This window comes from Saccopteryx bilineata, chromosome 5 (genome assembly GCF_036850765.1).
Source record: "Saccopteryx bilineata isolate mSacBil1 chromosome 5, mSacBil1_pri_phased_curated, whole genome shotgun sequence".
Classification (NCBI taxonomy): Eukaryota; Metazoa; Chordata; class Mammalia; order Chiroptera; family Emballonuridae; genus Saccopteryx; species Saccopteryx bilineata.
This window is the reverse complement of record NC_089494.1, coordinates 96771190-96795899: the sequence shown is the minus strand read 5'-3', so window position 1 is coordinate 96795899 and position 24710 is coordinate 96771190. Positions and strand designations below refer to the sequence as shown.

Sequence of the window (24710 nt, the reverse complement as noted above, 5' to 3'; positions counted from 1 at the left end):
GTTCAAAACGTGGCTGTTCACTTCCCTAGAATGAACAATGAGAAGAAGAAATGGTCAAAAAGATAGAAGTCATAATCTTACGTTAAATCTAATATTGCAAGTGATACCCCATCATTCTTACTGCGTTATATTTGTTAGTAGAAAGACTTTAGATACAGCCCACATTCAAGGGGAGGGGATCACACAAGTATGTAAGTACTAGGAAGTCTGCTAGAACTTGGGGGGGCAACTAGAGGTTGTCTCTATGTATATACCTCATGAAACGTCTATTACAAATGATAAAACAACAAAACAAGATAAATAGTTAGTACAGACCTTCCTTGAAGCAATCCAAATGAGTGTTTCTCAGGAGACAATCGGTAAGGCACGACAAATATTTAAAAGAAATGACAAACAAGAAAATTGAAAATATGAGCAAATCTAAATAAATGTTAACAGGATAAAACAATAATAATACTTTGTTGACAAATATGGAGTGTAATAAAAAAAAGCAAGACATCAATAACATTTAAAAGAAGAAGAGAGGCAAATGAAAATAAAGCATTGTAAGGCCCTCTGTTATTTTAGAGTTCCCTAAATCCAAATAATTTTACATTTTAAGGGTAACCACTACAAATAGTCATAAATTGTGTTGTTTCCAGACTAGTAGAATGAGTGTACAGGTATAAATTTTGAGGAAAGTCAGTGGGACTGTAAATAACAGTCAAAAGAATATTGGAAATATGGACACCAGAATGAATGGAAAAAGCAAGCTAAACAGAAATCACAGAATGGTAAAAAATAAAAAGTTTGAAAACAATGAAACAGCAGAAATGAGGCAGAATCCACAGATAATAACAACTAACTAGATTTGGGGCTCAAGGATAGAGAAAATTAAAGATCGGCTATTTTGGAGGGTTGATTAGAAAGTGGCTTATGATACAATCAAAATTAGGGAGAAAGCAGGTTAGTTAATGCACGTCTCCCTGCCAGAGTCCCGGGTTCTGTCCAGTCACTGGAGCCATGGCATTGAAGACCAACTGCTGGGCATCCTCCTTGCCCAACAGTGACTGCGTCCTCCCCCTGCCACTACCCAGAGCAAACTGGGTGAGTCTGGTGCTCCCGTGCAGTGGGACAACAACTCAAGTGGGAGGTGGTAGATTTTCTGCACAGGATGCCGACATCGTGTGGCACTGCCAGGGAGGAAATAATACCAGCCTTGCAGTACCAGAGTCCGGGGAATATGATTTTCATCTTCTTATCCAGTAGAATAATTAATCCAAATTTTACTGCATTCATGAAATGGTGTCATAATTCATCTACCTGGATAATTTGAGGAAGGAGAAAAAAAATGTCCTTTTTTTTTAAAAAAAAAAAGTTCTGAAAGGCTGGAGAAAAAGGCCTGTATCTGACAGAGCTCATATTGTATTTGATTTTCATCAAGCAGCTGATGGTATTCAGGAACAACAGAGACAAGAACAAGCAGGAAAAAATTGGGGTGCTACAAGAAATGGACATCGGCTCAGTTTATTCTTCCAAAGCTGCTTTGAGTGGACCAAGGATTTGCGATCTTTTTTCTGATTTCCATAGCTTTTCTGAGAGGTTCAAAGTTCTGGCTAACATGTACACATCTATACACCTCACTTTGAAAATAGATATTGAAGGTGAATTACAAAATTCAATGGTTATATGGGAAGGATTAAACCAATGTTGAGATATGGAGCTTATTTCTTCTATGAGACCCTACATCAGGAGTCGGGAAACTTTTTGGCTGAGAGAGCCATGTACACCACATATTTTAAAATGTAATTACATGAGAGCCATACAACAATCCATGTACATTACGCATTATCCAATAAAAATTTGGTGTTCTCCCAGAGGACAGCTGTGATTGGCTCCAGCCACCTGCAACCATGAACATGAACAATAGGAAATGAATGGATTGTGATACATGAGAATGTTTTATATATTTTTTTTTTTTATAATTTTATTTTTTTAATGGGGTGACATCAATAAATCAGGATACATATATTCAAAGATAACAAGTCCAGGTTATCTTGTCGTTCAATTATGTTGCATACCCACCACCCAAAGTCAGATTGTCCTCTGTCACCTTCTATCTTGTTTTCTTTGTGCCCCTCCCACCCCCTATCCCTCTCCCATTCCCCCCTCCCCACCGTAACCACCACACTCTTATCAATGTCTCTTAGTTTCACTATTATGTCCCACCTACGTATGGAATAATACAGTTCCTGTTTTTTTCTGATTTACTTATTTCGCTTCGTATCATGTTATCAAGATCCCACCATTTTGCTGTAAATGTTCCGATGTCATCATTTCTTATGGCTGAGTAGTATTCCATAGTGTATATGTGCCACATCTTCTTTATCCAGTCATCTATTGATGGGCTTTTTGGTTGTTTCCATGTCCTGGCCACTGTGAACAATGCTGCAATAAACATGGGGCTGCATGTGTCTTTACGTATCAATGTTTCTGAGTTTTGGGGATATATACCCAGTAGAGGGATTGCTGGGTCATAAGGTAGTTCTATTTTCAGTTTTTTGAGGAACCACCATACTTTCTTCCATAATGGTTGTACTACTTTACATTCCCACCAACAGTGGATGAGGGTTCCTTTTTCTCCACAGCCTCTCCAACATTTGCTATTACCTGACTTGCTAATAACAGCTAATCGAACAGGTGTGAGGTGGTATCTCATTGCCGTTTTGATTTGCATTTCTCTAATAGCTAAAGAAGATGAGCATCTTTTCATATATCTGTTGGCCATTTGTATTTCTTCCTGGGAGAAGTGTCTATTCATATCCTCTTCCCATTTTTTTATTGGATTGTTTGTTTGTTTGTTGTTGAGTTTTATGAGTTCTTTGTATATTTTGGATATTAGGCCCTTATCTGAGCTGTTGTTTGAAAATATCATTTCCCATTTAGTTGGCTTTCTGTTTATTTTGTTATCAGTTTCCCTTGCTGAGCAAAAACTTCTTAGTCTGATGTAGTCCCAGAGAATGTTTTATATTTTTAACGTTATTTTTTTATTAAAGATTTGTCTGCGACCCAGATGCAACCATCAAAAGAGCCACATCTGGCTCACGAGCCATAGATTCCCGACCCCTGCCCTACATGGACTGCCAAAGAAAATCTTAGTAGAAGGTGCAAATGTAGCATGCCTAGATATTGATTTTGGAGCTTATCCTTTTGTAACCTTCAAACTGTACAGTTGGAGGTGTTTGTACTGTATTGGGTATGCCCTTCCAAATGCTGAAGAAGTTTATGGAATTGTGAAAGCTTACACAACTAGAGTTGATACTGGTGCCTTTCATACAGAGCAAGACAACAAAATTGGAGAGTTATTATAAACAAGGGGTAGAGAGTTTGGTGTAACTACTAGAAGGAAAAGAAAATGTGGCTGATTGGACCCTGGTTTTTTTGTGTGTTTTTTTTGTTTGTTTGTTTTTTTACAGGGACAGAGAGAGAGTCAGATAGAGGGATAGATAGGGACAGCCAGACAGGAACAAAGAGAGATGAGAAGCATCAATCATCAGTTTTTCGTTGCGACACCGTAGTTGTTCATTGATTGCTTTCTCATATGTGCCATGACCACAGGCCTTCAGCAGACTGAATAACCCCCCGCTTGAGCCAGTGACCTTGGGTCCATGCTAGTGAGCTTTTTGCTCAAGCCAGATGAGCCCGTGCTCAAGCTGGCAACCCTGGGGTCTTGAACCTGGGTCTTTCCACATCCCAGTCCTATGCTATATCCACTGCGCCACCGCCTGGTCAGGCTGGACCCTATTTTGGCTCAATATGCTCATATGATTAACAGATTTATTGTGTTGGCACTTATCAAACTGGATATTTTGTACATGTGTAGGGAAATCAAAGCCGAAGTTGTTCCCAGGTCAAATGGTGAATTTATACCTCATTCCCCAGCAAACCAAGAGGTCTTAATAAAATTAAAGTTTAATATAAAACCCTTAATATAAGACTTTTCTAGGATAAAACACAAACATCTCAAATTTAAGGATGCCTAGAGAACTACCAGTTAATACACAAAATTATGTTCAATTTATTGAAAATGAGCTTCAAATTCCAGTTCAATGGATGGGTGTAGGGACATCAAAGAGTCTATGATTCAGCTCCTATAAGGTTATCCAGTGATGAAAGAAACACTCCTTGAGAAGAGGGAAAAGGATTTTCTTAAATATGTCATTTATGACCTACAAATTTCAAGAACAAAGACATTGATATGAGTTGTAAGCCCTATAGTTGTTTCTAGTGTTCTAAGATGGATGACTGGTGTGGAGATGAGTTTTGGAGTATTTCAGTGTCAGCTTCCTCGGTTGGCACACAATTGCTGAAATCATCTGTTGCTCCTGCTGCTCAATCCATCTTTGAAATCTAAAGTAGAATTACTTTCAATATAGTCTTCATTGTTTTAATTATGTGTTCATAGGTTTTACCTTGATTAAATGGTAAGAGCAAAACTAATTTACTTTTGCAGAAATATATTTACATTCTGATCACTCAATTTTTTCATTGTCATCTTTGCTGTTAGAAAAATGGTAAGAGAGAAGTTCTGTAAACTTTTATAATGTTATAAATTCTGTTTAATCTCTGAACTGTTAATCTTCCTCTGAGACTATTGAAAAGCTGAGCTTTAGCAGGAGTGGAGTGATATATTTATGAGTCATTTAATTTGTACAGAACATAACCATTATTTCTTTCTATAAGTAATTTAATGCATTGGACATTTAATTGCATGTTCAAAGAGAAATGTTTTCTAAAACAATGATATTAATGTCAAAATATAGTCATTGAAAGCTCTATTGTGATATTTGGTGAATTATTTAATTTCAGATATTAATTCTGAAATGTATAATTTTCCTATTTTATCTTACAATTATTTCTAAATTCAGTGGATATATTTTTTCAATATGGTGTCTGCCAGTATGCCTAGAAAATCATTGCTAAATGTCCAAAATAAATCCAAATTGTTACTCATACTTTTATTTCTCTTTTCTTGGAAAAAAGTGTTATATTAACAATTAAGCTTAACATACTATGTTTAGATATCCTTCAGTGAATTATTTTAAAAGTTTAAATTAGGTGCCACTTAATTTTTTTTTTATTATACCATCAATAGCTGATTTGAAAGAACCAAATATTTCTGATAAACAAACAAAAAAATTATAAGGTTACTATTCAGTGAAAATGCATGAAAAATTTACTTTTGAAAATTTTATTTTGAATTCTGCAGCTTTTCTAGAATAATATTAGAGTGCCATGGCCTTATAGTTGGTAGTCAGGAGTTGCTAAAACTGTGTTTTTATAGCATTTTGCATTAGATTGGGGAAATAATAATAATTCACATAGTTTTAAAACTTAACAGTTATGCTATTATATACTGCTCACAAAAGTTAAGGGATATTTCAAAATGAATATGAAGCAATAAAAAGGGAGCATTTGATTATTTTTTATTAAACAAGAACATCAGAAAAGCAAACAAGTCAAAGAAAGTTGTTTGTTTATGCAAATGAGATATAAAAGCAACTTTTATTTCATTGGTGAAAATGCAATGTACAAAAGGCTGAAAGTATTCTTGTATCTGCACTTTTCCTAATCCCATAATTTTTGTAAGCAGTGTATTTGTAATAGTTTATATATGAAGTAGTCAAATCATTGCCATCACACTGTTGGGACTTACATTTGAAAGTCAGGTAGTCAAAAAATTGTTAAATGTTTTTAGACTTATTATTGCCCATAAACTATTAATAATTATAGGGAAAAGATCTGTATCTAAGATAACAAGGAAGAGAAAATAAATAGTGTAACTATAGGCAACTGTGCCCTTTCTGGCTCTGTTTACCACAATACAATATGTTGATGGTGCTCCCATGGGCACCAGATGGTAAACATACTTTGAACTTTTCTTTACCTTGTTGAGAAAGGTAATTTTAACAGAGCATATAAATTCTCTAAAATCCTTTCCACAAATGCAGTTTTAACTTATGTTTCTATGATTATGGTTAGTCAAGGTCTTTAATTTCTGACTTGTTTCTCTGGACAAGCACTTTAAAACTATAAAAATATTATTTTCTAGTGTTCCAAGTCTCTGATGAATCTACTTGATAAGATTTATGTGGTACAGGTATGTATTTTGTAATGTTTATACAGAAGATATATGCAGATGCTATTATTAGTTCATTTTTAAATGTACAAGACTAGTTTACAGGTAAAATGATGGAATACTCAAATAGCTTCTATTATTATAGAATCATGTTTTAGTAAAACAGGCACGTAACTTTAAGCACTTTTAGCACTGTACCATTCTGTGTTTCTAAGTGTAAAACTTTGCAAAGCAAACTTATTTGTTCCTGTATATCTAAAACAACAATATCTTTAAATAATAAATTATTTAAGTTTCTTTACATGATTTTTTTTTCTACCTTGACATCCTACCTTAACTTAATGGCCTCTGTTACTTGGATCATCAGCTGTTGGGTACTGGGAATTTAAAGTGAAAGCAAACTAATCAGCCAAGTTTCTTAAGAGATTGCCTTAAGAATTCATCTCATACTATAATCTTTTTTTTTAAGTGAAAGGAGGGGGGATAGAGAGACAGTCTCCTGCATGAGCCCCAAACTAGGATCCACTAGGCAACTGCCATCTGAGGCTTATGCTTCAATCAACTGTGCTTTACTCAGCACCTGAGGCCAACACTCAAACCAATGAGCCCCTGGCTGTGAGAGGAGAAGAGGAAGAGAAGGGGGAGAGGGAGGGGAGAGAAACAAATGGCTGCTCCTCATGTGTGCCCTGACCGGGGGTAGAACCCGGGATATCCATATGCCAGGCTGACACTTTATCCACTGACCAACCAATCAGGGCATCATACAAAAGTCTTAAACCAAAGTACTTTTGAATTTAAATAGCTATCATATTTAAAAGAAGTTTTGATGTTTTATCATAGTTTTCTATTTTTGTTTTTTCTTCAAAACATATAGTTTATACCATAAAAAATCAAGTGAAAAAATTAATGATATAGAAATATCTTCTTCCAAATAAGAGATAGTATGGAATGAGAAGAAAATTGTGGAAGAAAATAAGATAATTTTGAACACCACAAAGGATGAACTGATCCTGTTCCACTGGTCTTTACTCCCTAAGCTGCCTACTAAAGTCAGGAGTAGATAACAAAAGACCAATAGTTCAAGAGGAGTCTAATTGCAGAAGATCTGATGATTTATTTCCTTATATTGGAGGCTGTAAGTAGCAAAGTTCCAACACTAAATGTCAGGTCATGAATGGGCAGAAGATACCCTTACTGTTCTCCAAATATGTTTGCGTTCAGAGGATTACAGGAATTTTATTATTTCTTCATCTTTACCCAAAAAAGACAGAGATAATTAAGGGTTATATAGTTGGGGTGAGGAGAGAGGAGAAAGACTGAATGTTCACGGTAGTTGAAGGTACAGAACCAAAAATTTGAGCAATGAAAATAAGAGTTCATGACTAAAAATCAGTGGAAATTATACACCACAGTACAAACTAAAAAGGCACTTGTTGATGTAAGGATGAGAAATCTTACTCCCACAGATCTATTCTTTTCTGCTTTTCTTTGGACCTAGAGGTTTGGTGATATGAACTGCCTCATTCAGGCTGGCTCTGTTGCTATCCGAATCATGGCTGGGTTTGGACAATAAGAAGCATGACAGGAGAGAAGAGTAGAAGAAAAAAATAATCAAGGTATTCTTTTATATATCTCACTTACCCCATTCTTACCTCACCCCACTTCATTTGTTTCTGCAAAGACAAATTTTGGCACTGGCTGCATTCTTCTCCATGACATAGGACTATTCATTTCCCTGGGTTTCAGATATTTCTTCACCTGTTGGCTTCTTAGGTATAGGATATTAACAACTTCCTCTCCTTTTGCATCCTTGAGTGATTTGCTGTTTGTTTTTGATATCCCTTAACTTTCTCATACCTCTGTAAGTAATCCTGTCTTCAAACTCTTTTCCTTTACTTCTCTGAGTGTACAGTTTATTACTTGATCTTGAATTTAGACAACCTTCTGGCAAAAATCAAAAGAAAAATGAGGTAAAAATTACTGAACTGAATAAATATTTACTCAGAAAAAATTAAAAGCCATGCATTTTCTTTGAGTCAGTAGATGGTTCTCTACTAACAGAGTTCATGCTGTACAAAAACTAAATAAAATTCTATTAGACACTTATAGAAATTTCTCATTTTGTATACTGGAATTTGTGGCCTATAAAATTTAAATTTAACTAACTATATATAAAGACATTGTTTTTCAATTTTCTTTTGAAAGCCATATCAAAAAATAAATTTTGACTCATTCCAAAGGACGATGTCATAAAATAAATTCTCTTGATTATTTTTAAAAATTTTCTAATTGAACATAAATCCCAAATAAAAAACTCATTTACAGTTTAATTTTCTCAATATCTTAGTACCTTACTTTTTAAATCAATATTGGAGTTTAATCATAAATTTAGAGTCCTTTTTAATCCAAGAGTAGTAAAGATGCAATTATTATCACTTGGATTAGTTTTAAATTTACAGGCCATTAATTTGCTAGGCTTTTTTTAGTTCTATGACTTACAAAGATGGAAATTAAATCCACAATATCTTTAAACTCAATATTCTAGAGCTGTGTTCTTTCTTTTTAAGGAGTTCTGTGCATGTATATACATATGTGTGTTTATTTCTCTGTGTGTAGGTTTGTTCAGCAAACCTAAAAAAATCCAAGATAAGACACATCATAATCTAACTTCTGAAAACTGAAGTAAAACAACAACAACAACAACAATATCTTGAAGACAGCAGAAGAAATGATGCATTACTTATTTAAGAACACTGATTCAACTAACAGAGGATTTCTCATCTGAAACCATACAGGTGAGAAAAAAAGTGGCACAACATTTTTCAAGTACTGAACAAAAATAACACCAAACTTAACATCTGATGAAATTATCCTTCAGGATAAAGATATTCTAAGATGAAAAACAACAAAGAGAATTTGCACTAACATATCTATCATTAAAGAATGGCTAAAGAAATTTCTATAAAAAGTAAGAAAATGATCATAAAAATATTTGGAATTTTAGAAAAGAAAGAAATTTGGAATAAGTGAAAAGAGGGTAAATATAATAAACTATCCTTTTCAAGAGTCTTAAAATATGTGGTGATTGAAAGAAAAATTATAACACCATCTGATGTGTTCAATGTGTGTAGAAAAAATACCAAGGTTTATTATAGTGTAGAAGTAGGGAGGGTAAAATATATAAATGGAAGTAAATTTCTATATTTCTCTTGAAATAATAAAATCCCAATACCAGTAGGCAGTAATGTTACACAAAAATATTGTAATATCTTGAATTACCATTAAAAACACTATACACAGCTATATAGTGAAAACACTAGAAATAAAGAAAAATGAACTATTAAAAAATTATAAGTGTTAAAATACACCAATCAGGTGGCATAAATGGAAAAGTATCTGAATGTTTTCCTCCCAAGCAATGGATGCAGGGTCGGAGATGCCCTATCTAGGGAGCTGGCCATGGGCTTAGAGAGAAATTTGGGATCCACAGAGCCAAGTTCAAAATAGAAAAATCAACAGGTTCCCTCCAGGGATCACATGGGTTATACAGAGTACAAGAAAATCAATTATAGAAAGCCAATAAATAAAAAAATAGTCACAAAACAAAAAAGTTAAAATGCCAAGGTCAGCAGAAGTTCACAGCCGAACCCAATGAGACTAGAGTGAGAGGAGTTCTGCAGGAAGTACAGAAGTTGGGAGAAGGAAGGCTGGCTCATGACTTGCTGCTAAGGGCTGGCAATTGTGTGGCATATTAGCTGAAGTCATCAGACTCCTTTGCTGTGTCAGAGTCAGAAAGTACAGAATAGGAAATACATAATAGCAATTATAGGGAGCTTTTCTTATATAATTTTGTTTAGTCCTCTCATATGCCTGAGTGACTAGAAATTTTAGCCCAATTTTACAAATGCTTTAATAGAAGCTTAGCAAACTGAATTGCTTGAATAAAATAATTTAGCCAAATATGGCTAGACTAAGACATGCATTTTGTCTTTTATATGTCTTGTTTATAGGCACATTCTACAGCTGAACTGAGCAAAGGATCTGAGTTGATAACTAATCTCTCTACTACCTCCTCCTTCTAATAATATGAGCCATAAACTTATTCAGCTTATGGTTAAAAAACTATTTTCTTAACCTGCTCTTTTATTATAAGAACAGATACATTCTTAAAATAGAACAAAGCAAGACCTTGCTTAACTGCAAAAAAAAAATCACAAGGGGATTTTAAACAGTTAAGTAATATTGATGGTAAAAAATAAGAGCTTTGCAATGAAATAATATTTTGCTAAGATAATGGCCTTTATTACTGATTAAATGAGGAATTTTATAGAAAAGTGATGTATTTCCACTATTCATATTTACTTTTCTGAAAAATCATTGTTTAAGACAGGGGTCTCAAACTCAACTCAGCATGTGGGCCACAGAGCAAGATCACAGCCATTTGGCGGGCCGCACTAGGTCTACAAAAGGCAACTGTTACGCAACACTTTTCTCACTGCAGTTGAAAACAAAAAAAAATCAGTACAACAAGCACAATCGTACATACAGTTTACTCAGTGTCACAAAACAACCAGAAACTGTAGTTCACATCACAACTGCTGTTAACTAAGCTAATATCTAGCTAGGATGCTAGAGAAATGAAAAATACAAGTAGGCCCTTAGGCTTACTTAATTTTATCCAAAATATTTTGAACTTCATGGATTAGTCTGCAGGCCGCACAAAATTGTTCGGCGGGCCGCAAGTTTGAGACCCCTGGTTTAAGAATACAGACTCAGCCTGACCAAGTGGTGGCGCAGTGGACAGAGCATTGTCCTAGGACACAGAGGATCCAGGTTTGAAACCAAGAGGTCACCAGCTTGAGCTCAGGCTCATCCAGCTTGAGCACAGGCTCACCAGCTTGAGCACAGGGTTGCAGGTTTGAGCATGGGATCATAGACATGACCCCAAAGTTGCTGGCTTGAGCCCAAAGGCCACTGGATTAAAGCTCAAGGTCACTGGCTTGATCAAGAAGTCAAGGCACATATGAGAAGCAATCAATGAACAACTAAGGGGCCACACAAAAAATTGATGCTTCTCATCTCTTTCCCCTCCTGTCTGTCTATCATTCAGATAGATATCATTTCCCATCTACCATTCTCTCTGGCTTCATCTCTGTCTCTGTCAAAAATAAATAAGTAAATAAGTAAGTAAGTAAATAAATAAATAAAAGAGGAAAAAAGTAATACAGGCTCAAAGTTAACTGACATGGAAGAATCTAGAGCTGATACTTCTTGACTGTAATTTTGGGAGTGATGTGAACTTCTCTAAGTTTTAGTATGTTATCTGTAAATTGGGAATAATCATTGGAGTGGTTAGAGATTAAATCAATGATACATATCAAATAGTCCAATATATTCTTGGGAAAGTATTTCTTGAAAAACAATCTTTTTTAATGAAGACCAGGCAAACAATATTTGTTAAAACACATTGATTGAAGAAAATGTAGATAGAGTCATTGTCATGACCTCCCATTAGAAATTTACTTCCACTTCTCTGTACATTTTGAAACTTGAATCAAAATGACCAGCAAAAGACTTATCATAGTCATTCGGGATTTGGGTAAAAGGCCTTTGAAGAGAATCAGTGTAGCAAAACATAAAATAATTTTTGAAAATACAGTAGAAATAGAATGCTTAGTCAGTATTAGAAAAATAAGGAAAGCGATTTTTTGGAAATAATGATTTTAAAAAGAATCAAGCTGCAGCTTTTCTCACAGAGAAAGACTATGGGGTTAAAGATGAAAGCTAAGCCTCTTAGGTGGAATGCTATGAATTTCTCTTAGGTGGAATTCCAACAGTGTGCCATAGAGAGAGAAGCTGACAGAAGACTAATTTCTCAAGGAGAAAATGTTTGCAAAATTTAACACATGGATTAATACATCATTCTGGTTTAAAGAAACAAGTGGCATCTGGGGAATGGATTTTATTTTTTAATCAAATGTAAATATAAAAACAAAGATCCTTTGCAACTTTAAGTTATCAGTGTTACTATGAGTGATTGCTGTAATTTTATTTTTGTAAGGAACATATTGACTCAAAAACTCTTTGTTTCTAATAGTCATTTTTCAACAATATGATACTATTTTTATAAAATATTGTAAACTAATAGGAACATTTTTCATTGTAGGAATAGTTCTATTCATGCCAAGCAATTTACTAAGGATTAACTGTCTTATATAAGCCTATCTCATTTAAAAAAATTAAAACTTTGAAACTAGGACTTTAATTTTATTCCATTATATTTGTTAGCCTAATTCATCCCTCTTGTTCATTCTTACATCTTCAACTGATAGTGGAGTGTGAATTAGTGTTTCTGGGGAAAAAAACTCATCTCTTAAGTAATACTGTCAGCTAACATCATACAATTCCCAACTGTGAAGTATTGTTTCATTAGTGGATAGACTTCAGTAACTGTCACTCTTACCTAATATGCTGTCACTGAGATACATTAATACCTTTTAATGTAAAATTATATTTGTTGTAATGTAATACCATATAAATATAGAGACCAGACTAGAACACATTAGTTTTAGGCAAATCTCATGAGGATGCTAATTTACTTAAGCTCATGACTATGCAAATAAATTAACAAACACTTCTAAAAGTTTATATGTAAGGATACAAAATTTATTATGATGTAAGAAAATGATTTAAATTTTGTGTGAACTGCAAAATAGAAAGTATATGAAAAAATTGTGGAGGACCCAGGTTCGAGACCCTGAAGTTGCCAGCTTGAGTGTGGGCTCATCTGGTTTGAGTAAATCTCACCAGCTTGGACCCAAGGTCGCTGGCTCAAGTAAGGGGTCACTCAGTCTGCTATAGCCCCCTGGTCAAGGCACATAAGAGAAACCAATCAATGAACAACTAAGGAGCCGCAATGAGGAATTAATGTTTCTCATTTCTTTTCTTTCCTGTCTGTCTGTCCCTATCTCTCTCTCTCTCACTCACTCTCTCTGTCTCTGCCACAAAAAAAAAATTTTAAAAATATGAAAATTGAAATTAGAAGATAACAAGCTGTCAATATTAAACATAATCAAGAATTGTGTCAGCACTTATAACTAGAGAAGCTTAGCCTTAGAAAATGTCCACTCTCCCATTTAAAATAAGAAAAAAGTATCAATTAACATTCTTAAAAAATGTGCAGCATACTTTTTCATTAACACTAGTAATGATACGCTTATTGAGAGAAGAAACTTAGAATCATTCATGTTGTAATGCTTAAAGACTTTTACCTCAATTAATGAGGCTAACTGGAAGAAAATATTCACAATACATATATCTGGCCAGCAACTTTAATGCAGAATATGTGAAGAACTTTTATAATTCTATATTAATAAGAAACCAAGTCAATAAAAAATGTTATAAGTCATAAAGAGATATTACATAAAATAAGATCAATAAATACCAATCAGCTCAATAGATATCAAGTAAAAGCAAATTAAGCCACAATGACATGACGTTTATTACCCATTAAAATATCCAGCTTATAAAAGATTGATCCTACCAAATGTTTGTAACTATATAATTAGACATCCCATCCATTGTTCATGATAGTGTAAAATCATACAATCACTTTAAATACCTGTTTGACAGTTTATTATAAACATATACATATATACCCTATGATTAAGTCAACTACCATATTTTTGTTAAAGAAAAATATATATGCTTAACAATAAGTAATTGTATAAAAATGCTTTAGAGGACTTATGCATGGTAGTAAAAATCTAGAGTTTTTGGCCTGACCTGTGGTGGCGCAGTGGATAAAGCGTCGACCTGGAAATGCTGAGGTCGCCGGTTCAAAACCCTGGGCTTGCCTGCTCAAGGCACATATGGAGTTGATGCTTCCAGCTCCTCCCCCCCTTCTCTCTCTCTGTCTCTCCCTCTCCTCTCTAAAATGAATAAATAAAAAATTAAAAAAAAAAAATCTAGAGTTTTTGACTCTTGTGTCCATCAACCTTTTAGTTAAATAAACATACTGTGATATATTCATACAATGAAGAATCAGGACTAGAATGGGGTAAAACAATTATACATATGTATATGTTATGTGTGTGTTGATATATATTTTCTATTAAATATATAACATATATTATTAATGTCATATAAACATGTTTGTTTATTAATAATTCAATGCATTACTCATATATTATGTGTGTATACATATGAACATACACATATACATATATATGATAAACATTTATCATGGCCAATTACATAATTTATTGGGTCTAGTGCAAAATGGAAATGTGAGTCCACTTGTTCAAAAAGCAGGAAGAAAATACTGTTACTGTTTATATTTTTTATTGCACAAGCTAGTTTTAAATGCAAATAAGAGTACTTAACATATATATGAAATCACTGAAATTACACAGTTCATAATTTTCAATTGGGACTTACATGCATATTTTGTTCCTACCAGAAGAGTGAAAATGAGCATGAACTAACTCAACTAATTTATTTTACTTCTTGATACAGGTAGTCAACCAATACATTTTACCTTCAGCTCACTGATTAATAATGAATTATTAAAATGAAAAGATACTATAGGCTGGTTCATCTTTTTAATTCTTTACCATGTTTTCCACTCAGTGGCATCATTTTTATAAGTGATTGATTAATAAAAAGTAACATGACTAAGAAAATATATGTTAGGATTTCTTGGTTGTTTATGTTTCTTTTTTTTTTTTTTTTTTCTTTTCATTTTTCTGAAGCTGGAAACAGGGAGAGACAGTCAGACAGACTCCCACATGCGCCCGACCGGGATCCACCCGGCACGCCCACCAGGGGCGAAGCTCTGCCCACCAGGGGGCGATGCTCTGCCCATCCTGGGCGTCGCCATGTTGCGACCAGAGCCACTCTAGCGCCTGGGGCAGAGGCCACAGAGCCATCCCCAGCGCCCGGGCCATCTTTGCTCCAATGGAGCCTTGGCTGCGGGAGGGGACGAGAGAGACAGAGAGTAAAGCGCGGCGGAGGGGTGGAGAAGCAAATGGGCGCTTCTCCTGTGTGCCCTGGCCGGGAATCGAACCCGGGTCCTCCGCACGCTAGGCCGACGCTCTACCGCTGAGCCAACCCGCCAGGGCCCTTGGTTGTTTATGTTTCTTAGAATGTTATTGCCTTATATCTGTGTTGGAAACAAAGTTTGGTTTAAATGAAATGTGACCTTTCTAGGCTGTCAGCATTCCACCTTATTCAGTTATAGACATATTATGCTTACCTATACTTACATGAAGACTTACTAAGCTTATTATGACTGAACCAGAAATCTGTGTTCATGAGACATCACAAAAGCACTGTGTGAATGGAACAGCAAACATACATGTAGCACTGATTTCCTCTGTTAATATGTGTGTTCCCTTCTCCCATTGGTTTTATTTACAAAATGCAAATTCAGAGATAAAATTTTGAAGAATGTCAAGATGGTGATGATGGAACATTAAAACAAATATAGATCTTTCTGAACCTGAGACACTTTAAGACCGTAAAAGTTACATATACTGGAAGTCAGCACTGATTACATAGCTAGTGAGATAGATGAATGGATAGATAGATAGATAGATAGATAGATGATAGATAGATAATAAATATTAATGAAGTCATCTTTAAAAGGTAAAAGAAACCTCAAAGAAAAGGTAATGAAAAGTGATCATAATTCTGGATACATTTTGAGAAGACAAAAGTGTTTGAATGTAAATTTGAAGACAAAAAAGAGGAATCAATAGTGACTTAAGGTTTGGGGCCTGAGAAACCAGAAATCAAGAGTTGTTATTTAATTATATAATTTATTCACTACAGGAAGAAGTGGATTGAGAAATAAGAGATATCAGAAGTTAAATATTGGATGTATTATATTTAAGTGCTTATTGTATATCCAAGGGCAAATGTCAGTTTGGCTGCTGGATATGTGAGTGTGAAGAGCAAAGAAGATATTCGGGCTGGAGATTTTATTTGAGAGCAGTCAGTACAGTGGTGACATGATATTTAAACCATGAGCAATGAAAAAAAGCTAATGTAAGAAGTGAGTATAGATGGAGAAGAGAGGAGTGTGAGGACTCAGGCATGGAGTATTACAGTATTTAGAGATCAAAGAAATGACCCACAATGGAACTTGAAAATTAACTCAGGCAAATGACTTAATCTCTCTAAGTATATTCACTTATCTGTAAAGCATATTGATAACCAACTTTTTAAAATTGCTGAGGAATGAAAGATAAAAAAATAATGTTATTTAACTCTCTGAGTACCCAACAAAATTTTCTCCTTACTTCAAATTTTCTCTTTTTGTTCATTTTCTACATTTTCTCAGTAGAACCTAAAACAAATCATAATAAAACATATATATATATAGTCAGAGAGAGGGATAGATAGGAACAGACAGACAGGAACAGAGAGAGATGAGAAGCATCAATCATTAGTTATTTTGTTGTGACACCTTAGTTGTTCATTGATTGCTTTCTCATATGTGCCTTGACCATGGGGCTACAGCAGACTGAGTAACCCCTTGCTCGAGCCAGCGACCTTGGGTCCAAGCTGGTGAGTTTTGCTCAAACCAGATGAGCCGCGCTCAAACTGTCGACCTCGGGGTCTCGAACCTGGGACCTCCACATCCCAGTCTGATGCTTTATCCACTGCGCCACCGCCTGGTCAGGCAAAACAATACTTTTAAAAAAATTTTTAATGCCACTGTTTGTTTTTTTAATACCTTCAATTACTGGTCAATTGCCCAGGACAGAAAATAAATCTTAATCATCTTTGTAACTCAACAGAGAACAAATTGCCTGGAATTAAGACAGTTTTTTTTTTTCCTAAAGACTGAGCATACTCTCTGCCAAGAAAATCAATTCCATTGCCCTAAAAAAGTCTTTACTACAATTTTTACTTCTTCTCAAGACAAACAGGAATCTGACCTGTAAGAAATAATGTTTTACATTTCTTACTGTTATTTTCACTTTAACTCTATGAAACTGTAATAATTTGAGAATAAATGTATCACATTTTTTTCTTCCAGGATCAAGGTAATAACAGTAAAATCTTTAAACATAATAGCACCTCTGGTAAATAAGTATCTGTCCCAACCTACTCTGCTATCTAAGTGGAAAACTAAATGCTCTTTGATAGTCTGTCAAATTTTTAAAATGTCAAGATAGCCTCCACTTTAATAAGTTATTCACAACTTTGAAATGCTTCTATTTACCATTCATGCTTGTGAAGTGCCTCTTGCTGTTTTTAGAGTTAGACGTTCAACCCAGGAACAGAATACTATTATATCTACCCTTGTTCAAAGCTGCCAGCCTTTGATTTGAGTGGTATATCAATACCAACATGAATTCTGATTCAGTAATTCTTCTTCCACAGTTTTCCTCAATGGTTAGGCATTAAAAATATACAGAGATTCTTAGAAATTAAGCTTTAAAAATTGGCCCTAGTGAATATTAGAAATGGTTTTTGAATCAAGCAACTATTCTTTAAATTGAAGAGGATCAGATGCCAATGACATCTGAGGTTACTGACCATCGAGGATGGTATTAGGACGCAAACAGGAAAAATTGAAAACAGAGAATATGAACCAAAGGGATTAAAATGCAAATAATTGAACAGACATATGAGGAGTCATTCAAAAAGCAATCAAACACAACTGACCTGGAAAAAGGGGACACTAAATGAATCCACGCACTCACAACAATGTAAAGCCCCGACATTTCCAGTCACCAGATTTAAGGGGCAAAGTGAGGAAATAGTTTTACTCAGTCCATGGACCAACATTATCTGGTAGAAGCGAGGACATGTTCATACTGACTGGTCAGCATATCCTCTCTACATGACACTGGTTCTCACATTTGAAGTGCATAAAAGTTATATGGACAATTATTTGAAATGCAGACTCCTAGGGCTTGCCTCCAGAGATTCTGATTCAGGCAAATATGATTTAATGTTATTAGGCCTAGGAATATGTAATTTTGACAAGTATTTTTGGTAATTCTAAAACCAGTAGTCCACTTCATTGAGACATTTTATCTAAATGGGTACTGGTTATTATCAAATGTTTTTTCTGCATCTGTTGATTTCTAGTTTTATACCATTTTGATCAGAGAAGATACTTGATATGATTTCGATTTTCTTAAATTATTGAGACTTGTTTTGTGTCTTAATATGTGGTCTATCCTAGAAAATGTTCCATGTACACTTGAAAAGAATATATATATTCTGCTGCTTTGAGGTAAAATGTTCTCAAGATTATCAATTAAATCCACCTTGATCTAGTGTGTCATTTAAGGACACTGATTCTTTGTTGATTTTCCCTCTGAAAGATGTCCATTGGTGTCAAATATCCTACTATAAATGTGTTACTGTCAGTCTCTGTCTTTAAGTCCATCAAGAATTGCTTGAGATATTTAGATGCTTTCATGTTGGGTACATAAATTTATACAAGGGTTATATTTTTATACTAACAGTTATCAAAAAAACATGGTACTGGTATAAAAATGGACACACAGAACAATGAAACAGAATATAAAACCCAGAAATAAACCCATGGCTTTATAGTCAACTAATATTTGACAAAAAAGGAAAGAATATTCAATGGGGTAAAGACAGTCTATTAATAAATGTTGGTGGAAAATTGGACAGATACATGCAAAAAAATAAAATGAAACTAGATCACTTTCATTCAACATACACAAGAATAAACCCTAAATGCATTAAATACTAAAATGTAGATTCTCAACCATAAAAATTCTAGAAAAAAACATAGGCAGCAAAATTTAGGACATTTTTCAAAGCAGTTCTTTTCTCATACACCTCCTCAGGCAAGGGAATAAAATTAAAATGAATAAACAGGACTACATTAAATTAAAAAGTTTTTGCACAGCAAATGAAACCATTAACAAAATGAGAAGGTAACCACTGAATGAGAGAATATATTCACCAATGAAACATCTGGGATTAATTTTCAAAATGTAAAAAACTTACACAACTCAACACTAAAATAACAAACAATCCAATTAAAAAACGAAGGGACCTGAATAGACACTTCTCTAAAAAGCCAGACAGATGGTCAAGAGATATGGTAAAGGATACTCTATGTCAGTAATCATCTGAGAAAAGCAAAATAAAACCACAATGAAATATCTCATACCTGTCAGAATGGCTATCATCAATAAATCAACAAATAACAAGTATTAGTAAGAATGTGGAGAACCCTCTTTCTCTGTTGTTGGAAATGCAGATTGGTGCAGCTGTTGTGGAAAGCAATATGGAGTTACTTCAAAAAATTAAAAATAGAACTGTCTTATGATTAGTGATTCTACTTTTTGGAATATATCTTAGGGAACCTGAAACACTAATTTAAAAGAATATATGCATCCTTATATTCATCTATTTACAATAGACCAGAATTGGGAGCTGCCCAAATGTCCACCAGTAGATAACAAAAGTTGTGGTACATTTACAGTGAAATACTACTCAGCTGTAAAAAAAAAAAAAAAAAAAAAATTGAAAATTTTATTCCTTGCTATTGCTTAGGTAGACCTGGAGAGTATTAATACTAAGTAACTAAGCCAGTCAGACAAAGACAAGTGCCATGATTCCACTTATATGTGGCATCTAATGAACAAAATAAACAAACAAAATAGAAATGGACCCATAGATACAGAGAACAGACGGACAGCTGTCAGAGGGGTGGGGTGAAAAAAGTGAAACGATTAAGCAACACAAAAACAAGAACTCATAGACACAGACAACAGTATGGTGATTATCAGAGATTCAGGGAGCTGACGGAAGGAGAAGAGGGTAAAGGGGAGACAAATGTCGATGGGTGGAGGCTTGACTCTGGGTGATAAATACACTATACAATATATAAATGATGAGATTGTACATTTAAAACAAACCCATATGATTTTATTAACCAATATCACTACAAAAAATGCAATAAAAACTCTATTCTTAAAAAAATAAATAAAAATAAAAGTCTATATATCTTTTAAAAATCAGATAGCCTGGCTAGGCAGTTGCACAGTGGTTAGTGCATTGGACTGAAATGTAGAAGGATCCAGGTTCAAGACTCCGAGGTCGCCAGCTTGAGCGTGGGCTCCTCTGATTTGAGCAAAAGCTCACCAGCTTGGACCCAAGGTCACTGGCTTGAGGAAGGGTTTACTCGGTCTGCTGAAGGCCCGCGGTCAAGGCACATATGAGAAAGCAATCAATGAACAACTAACGTGTTGCAATGAAAAACGAATGATTGATGTTTCTCATCTCTCTCCATTCCTGTCTGTCTGTCCCTATCTTTCTCTCTCTCTGACTCTCTGTCTGTCCCTGTAAAAATAAAATAAAATAAAATAAAATAAAATAAAATAAAATAAGTAACCCATAGGCCACATTTGTAAATCTACTATTCAGGAGAAATTTTATGGAAGGCCAATTTATAACCAAATTGCTTATTGAGAGAGAAATTAGCCCATGTTGGATGGGGAATGATGAGATTATAGAATGTTCCAAATGTATTGACTTTATGCAGCCATCAAAGCCTGGCTCTTCTATCACCTCCTTAAAGAGCGCATGCTGATTACATTTCTCCAGTCTCAAACTAAACATTTGTACCTAAAGGTATAGATTAATTGGGATTCTTCAGATAGCAACTAATTTAATATTAAGTAAATCCAGAAGGTAAAGTTAAAAGAAAACTATTTTATCAGCTACTTCTGTAAGATGAACTTTTACATTGTTTTTAGGATATCATGTCTAACTGCAACTATGGTAATCCAATTGAAGATCTGGTGACCTAGCCTTTTTTTTTTTTTTTATGCTCACGCATCCGGGTCTGTACCTTTTTTTTTTCAGCCATTCTTAGGACTAAGCTTTTTTTTTTTATTACCTCTTTTCCATGTCTGTTTTATCTCATTTTTCCCAAGCCTGCATTTTCCTCAAATGATTCATTCATTGGTAGCTCTGAGTCTAAATTTATTTATCTATCTTTGGATTCAAAGCTCCCTAAAAATGTTGCAATCAAGTAAATTAGTCAGCATCCTATAGGGAGTCTGTACTGAGCAGAAGTCTCAGATTTGTACAGATGCTTCAGTAAAACTTCCATTCCAATCCTGCTTTAATTAAGACTGCACATCCCCATATTTCTTCATATAATATTAATGGGCTGTAACTCAAGTACTTTTAGCCCATGACTAATTTTATCAATTTTATTCTGATATTTTTCTAAATCTCTCAAAATTATGGATACTGTTAAACCTGATTACCAAATATTCACTGTAGACAATGAATTAGCTGCCACTCATATTTTTCTTTCTTTATTTTTTTTTTAATTTTTATTAAGTGAGAGGTGGGGAGGCAGGGAGGCAGAGAGACAAACTGTTGGATACGCCTCAAGTAGGATTCACCTGGCAAACCCATTAGGGGGCGATGCTCTGCCCATCTGGGACCACTGCTCCTTTGCTTGGAACAGAGATATTTCAGCGCCTGAAGTGAGGCCATGGAGCAACCTCAGTGCCCAGGGCCAAATTGCTCAAACCATTTGAGCCATGGTTGTGAGAAAGGGAGAGAAAGAGAGAGAGAGAGAGAGAAAGAAAGAGAGAGAGAGAGAGAGAAAGAGAGGAGGGAGGGGAGGGGAGGAGAAGCAGATGGTTACTTCTCCTGTGTGCCCTGACCGGGAATTGAAACCGGGACTTTCACGCTCAGGCCAGTGCTCTACCACTGAGCCATCTGGTTAGGGGATACTCATATTTTTCTAATAAAGGTGATCTCCTTATGTAATTTGTCTGCTTATTCTATCCTTGCACATCATTCATTACCCCAAGGATTTTTTTAAAGAAATAGCAACTACTTTACTAAAACTTTAATAAAACACACCAGTGATGGCTGAAAGATATATAGGGAGAGTATGTAGAATCTATTCTTTCTCTAACACAATAACTACTTGCATATTTAAAATCATCTATTGTGGCTCCCCTTCCCCAAGACTTTTGTTCTCCAGACTGAAATTCCCCGGTTTCTTTCATCTTTCTTCATGTGTAAAGATTTTTCAGACCGTTCCCTGTTCTGAACACATGCTCATGTGCCAATGTCTCTTTTATATTATGGCTGTACAGTACTAGAGAAATCATTCCAAGTGTGAACTGCATAGTAGATAAAATGAATAACTTTATCTGAACATGAGGCTTTGATTAAGCAATTTAATACTGTGTCATGATAATATTTTCAGTGGCATGATCAGAGTGTTGACTCATGTTCAGCTTGTCATAACCAACACAAAAACAAGGATTTCTATTCAAAGGAGTTTTCTCAGTTTTTCTCTCTTTACCTACACAATTGGTTGTTTTTCCCTAGTGAGTAAAAGCTGATATTAGCATGCGTCTCTTATAAATTTCATAATATTGGCTTGATTTTCTCATTGCTTTTTATAACAATGACTTGAAACGTTAAAATAATTGTTAGTTGTATCTATGGAATTAAAATAAAGCAAATGGACAAGATAATCTCTACATTCCAGAGTTAATTTGCTGTGATTCCTTGATCCTCTACTTCATTCATGCTTGAATGAATATTTGATATTTCATACCTATAATTAGTGAGCTTAATTTGGTTCCCAGTTACTATCTGCTGTTTACAACATCTCTGGTGTGGAGAGTTAAAATGATAACCTTCATTCTGAGACTCAGAAAAGAACTAATCCAGATGGACAGCAAACATACCTGAGAAGGAATGAAAGGATTTCAAAAGGATATGGAGAATCTTTATGGTGATGGATATATTTATTATCTTGATTGTAGTGAGGAATTCAGTTGTATTCTTATGTCAAATTTATCACATTGTCTCCATAATTGTGTAAAAATCATTGTATACCAGTAATACCTCCATAATGCTATTAAAATAAATTGAGGGAACCAAAGACCTTTATTTATGTTGATTAGTGTCTATCAATATTACTGAATAAGTAGCCAGATCTGAGAAAGTTAAAAAACTTTTGTTGTTACTGATTTAAAAATAATGACAATAATTTTACTATATGCTAACTTGTTAATGAAAATAACTGTTTTTCAAAATAAAATGTTGGTAAAAATATATTTTTGAAAATGTCTTTTTACATCTGAGAATAAAAGGAAACTGTATTTTATATGCTTTCACTTCAATTTACTGGTATATGTTGTATTGATCGATATATCTCAGGAAAATACAGTCTCCCACTGACACAGTTAAAAATAAAAGTATTTTAATAACATTTTCAGATAACTATGAATATTGTTTGATGCTTTATCAAAACTCAACAAATGAGTTTCTTGAAGGTACATTGCAATGTAAAAATGCAAATTATATCAATAAACTTTATATTCTGTTATTTTAAAATCCATTGGATTATACCATTCATGAAGTAGAATTTACCCATGGATGAATGCATGCCATGCATTGTAAATCTGGAAAAATATTGATTTTTCTGCATTCTGGGCAGTTTTCCCCAAATTATGACCCATTTCATTTTACAACATCAAAATAACAAATTCCAATTTTATCTCAAGAACCAACAGTGTTTTTTCTTTGTATCACAACACTATTGTTCTCTCAGTCCTTGAACTGATATTCTGATTTAAGTTAAAATATGTTAGGCCATCCTGTTATGAGTAAATTTCTAACTTATAGTATAGTTATTGTCCTTTTATGAGTAGAGACAATACAAAATGTATACTCATAACATTCTTACTATGAGATATGAGGCCTTCAAGATCTAAATTTCTACAAATATAATTTTTCAGCCTTTTAACATTTTATTTACTGCGTTCAGTTTTCCAGAATTCAACTTGTTTAAATTGACTTTGCACATATGTTTTTATCCTATTTTAGAAAGCTCTTCATCCTTTTAACCAGAGAATTCTTATCTACAAAGATGTAATTCATAGTCCTTATTTGAGGTAAGATTCCTTGAGGATTCAGAACAATATAGAGGTTTCTTTTATATAGCAACTGATCCTACCACTCTCTTGGTCTTTTTTATGAATTGCAGAAAGGCATTACTTTTAGTAGGATGCAGAAAAGTACATGGTTAGCCAGCAGATAGCACCTTATACAATGAGAAGCATGAATGTCTTTCTCTTATTGGACACAGACTCCATAGCAGCACAGAGCTGGGAAGGAAGAATTGGCTCAGATTTTTTAATGCTCAGCCAGGAGCCTTTGTAAGTGTACAATTTGCAAAATCATTTCTAAATGCCCTGACTGCTACACAGCACTTTCAAAGTACAGAAGCATGTCCCCAGGTAAACTATAAGCACCTTGAGAGAGGACTCTTTACTCTATTTGTATTCCCAAAATGTAGCACAGCATCTGGCAAATGAGAAATACTCATTTCTCATTTGGGCATTGAGTGAGGAAATATTTGGCAAAGTGTGCCATGATGCCAATGCCAATACACACACACACACGTATGTATGTATATGTAAAATATATAAATATGTGTGTGTGTGTGTGTGTATATATATATATATGACACTCATCAGGGATATCTGTTTGAGCTTTTGTTATGGTATATGTATATTTTCTCTTCACTGACAGTCAT

General features: G+C 34.4%; 1 pseudogene; it reads left to right on the top strand.

Annotated features, from left to right (window-relative positions):
* Positions 1-1002: 1002 nt before the first annotated feature.
* LOC136306515 (adenylosuccinate synthetase isozyme 2-like) lies at positions 1003-4122 on the top strand (annotated as a pseudogene).
* The last annotated feature ends 20588 nt before the right edge of the window (positions 4123-24710 follow it).